We start from the raw sequence: 3355 nt of genomic DNA on the forward strand, positions 1-3355 counted from the left end.
AAATCGTGATCTTGTAGATCTTATATAGACGAAAGTTAACACTGTTGAGAGGGTAGAGTAAAGGAGAATAGTTGGGTCATGTCTGATACTTCCGTGACTGCGGAGAGCAAAGGTCCGTTTCTCAGTGGATTTATCGTCTATGAAGGTTAGCGAGAGCCCCAGATCCATATGTGGACTGAGGCTGAGGGGACAGAGCCGGTCACGACGAGGTACCCTGGCAGCGTATACAGAGTTATAGTCACACTGTTGGTTTGACATGCACACGTGGACAGATCACTATAGGCAGCCCAAGGATGACAGTTATATTATGAGAGAATGTGAGCATGAATAACTATGAGCCAATAATATTAACAGTATAAGTCTTGACATTTCAAGGTTCTAGACTTTGTCGCTATATCAACAACACGGTTGATTGGAAAGAGTCTTGGTGAGCTCACTTAGCTGTGAGGTCTTTCTGACCCATTTTGAGAATTTGAAGTCGATTATCTTTTCCCGTGTGAAGCCCTCAGATGGTTCCCCTTCCATGACTTTTCCTAAATATTCGTTTCAAATTATCTTTTTTTTCCCCCAACCCATATACCAGGGGTGGGCAACTTTGACGATGGAGAGGGCCACTATATTTCCACACTCACTCCAGAGGGCCACATTGTATATTCATTTACTGTCGTAGCAAGAATAGCATCGCAGTGCGACGCATTTTGAGCTTGTAGATCAGCTATTGTTGCTAAATTTGAATTGAAATCCTGAATATTTTTTGCCATTTTTGATTTGGAATCAGGCATTGCATTTGTAATCCTGAAAAGTTACACTTTTATTTAATTTCAAATGCATTTAGTTATAATTATGTTAACTTTATGAATTAAATATAAATACATTGGACATAAAAAAGACAATAACGTTTGAATCATCATACTATAATCATCATCATCATATATCATATATATATATATATATATATATATATATATATATATATATACGGACAGCGGAGATATTTTTAGTGTGGGACGTCCTTGTGATCGATGCCCGTGTGTTGGTTCCCACAGCACTAACCTTGTTGGCTGACAGCTCTTGCACTGCGTGAAAAGAGGAGTTAACGGGCAATTATGGGTGTATTTTGGGTGTATTATGGGTGTATTTTGGGTGTATTATGGGTGTATTTTGAGTGTATTATGGGTGTATTTTGAGTGTATTATGGGTGTATTTTCCCCTTAACCCATTTAGGCCTGACCTCGAAATAAAAAAAAAATCTTCTAAATCCTCCAATTTTCTGCAATAAATATTTTCACGATTTTTCAAAAATAGCAGACCTACAAGCTCATAGCGCGCCACTCGGTGGCGCGCTATGAGCTTGTAGATCTGCTATTTTTCAATAGCTAAATTATAACAATGTTTAAAACACCAAAAGGGGTTCCCACCCCAAAATGGGTTAAACCTCAAGTTTAGCGGGCATATACAGTTAATATACGCTAATATGCGGGTGTGACGGTACAATTCGGGAGTTTACCGGAGTTTGTTGGAAAGTTTAACGGGAGTTTCCTGTAATATACACATCCATATTCCATGCTTTTTGCGCAGTGTTGGTGTCCTGCTATAGTCTCATTCCTTCTCCTGGCTGCTATTGTCTGGCTCAGCCTTGGCATTTCATCATACAGATTGTTGTGTTACTCTTGCTGATGTTACTAAAATAAACACTTTAGAGGAACACCATAGAAAACAGTCAAACCAGCTAAAGTGCTTCGACTGCTTTAAAAACATATATCTCTGCTAGCGCTCTCCGACCTGCCAAATGGCCTGCAGTGCTACAGCATGTTTAAAGTGTTAACCCATTTAGGCCTGACGTCGAAATAAAAAAAAAAAAATGTTTCTGTATCAGTGGTGCTCAATATTTCATGTCAATGACCCCAACAATTATATGTAATATGCCTCCGCCCCCCCCCCCCCCCCCCTGCCCCATCTGAAAATATGTTGTTCCAGGGACCTCCCCAGCAGAAGCAAAGATTTCAGATAAAATGTTCACTCTGTAATAATATATATTCAAAGATCTGAGGCACATTCAAACGATTTTTCTAAAATAGCAGATTTACAAGTTCATAGCGCGGCACTCGGTGCCACGCTATGAGCTTGTAGATCTGCTATTTTGCAATAGCTAAAGTGTAACATAACACCAAAAGGGGTGAAATGAAATGAAATGAAATGAAATGATTACTATATTTACCCAGGGTATCTGGGCTAAGCTCAATAACTTGTTTCCAGCCAGGCCCTGCTCATAGAACATTTCATCGTAGTGGTTCAATGCCTTGTTCAAGGGCACTTCAGCGGTGGTAATTTTAACGTGTCGGACCGCTGATTCGAACTGGCGACCTTCCGGTATCAAGACCGCTCCACAATCCGTTCGGCCACCGCTGCCACTATTGAGTTCCCGCCCAACATGGGTTAAGGAGGCGGACAGCTTTGGGACATCAGGCTATTCATGGACCCCGCTCTGCTGTTTCTGCTCTCAATGCTGCTTAATCTTTTGTGGGGAAAGGAAAGGAAATGTAAAAGCCGGGTGAGAGAGAGACAGAGACAGAGAGAGAGAGAGAGAGAGAGAGAGAGAGAGAGAGAGAAAGCGAGAGGCCATCTTCACAATTCGAAAGGCCCTTCTTCAAAATTATTATCTAGGGTGGGAGATCACATCCAATCATTTAATGGTTTCTCCCAAAGTTAACTTATAACGAGAACATTCTTTCCCTATACGTAGACGCAAGTTCGTTCGTTTAAAAAAATATACTTGTGTGCTGCAGCTCTTACGGCTTTTGGCCAAACCTCAAAAACGTTGGTGCACCACCCTTTGATCTTTGCAGCCATAATGTTGTCCTACAGCTTTTCTTTTGCATACCAGGGGTCATCAACAGAGTCGGGTGAGCCCGCTGCCCCCCCAGGTTGGCAGAGGAAGTGTAGCGCCCAGGATTACATTAGATAATTGACAATGGGTTACAAAATTGAGTCGGGTGTAACTAGTAATGGAGTAACTAGTTACTGTAATCACGTTACTTTGGTCGGTAACGAGTAATATAACGACACTACTTCTCCAAATTGGTAATCACATTACAGTTACTGGTCTGGTCACTTTGGAATAGTTACTAGTTATTAGTAGTTATACTTTCGTCCTGCTGCTGCTTTCAACAGTGTTGCGTTGGAGAATAATGCACACAACTAAGGAGATGAGTTGAACAGGTACGCAACTTTACTGTGAGCTGAAAAGGTGCGCTGGCAACGGACGCACTACGCATTTTGTTTTATTCCTTCACTTGTTCAACAACCTGGTATTAAAGAGCCTAAAGAAAGATCTTGTGTATTAGGATCATAAAGA

The sequence above is a fragment of the Electrona antarctica genome, assembly GCF_951216825.1.
Source record: "Electrona antarctica genome assembly, contig: scaffold_795, whole genome shotgun sequence".
In the NCBI taxonomy this organism is placed as follows: domain Eukaryota; kingdom Metazoa; phylum Chordata; class Actinopteri; order Myctophiformes; family Myctophidae; genus Electrona; species Electrona antarctica.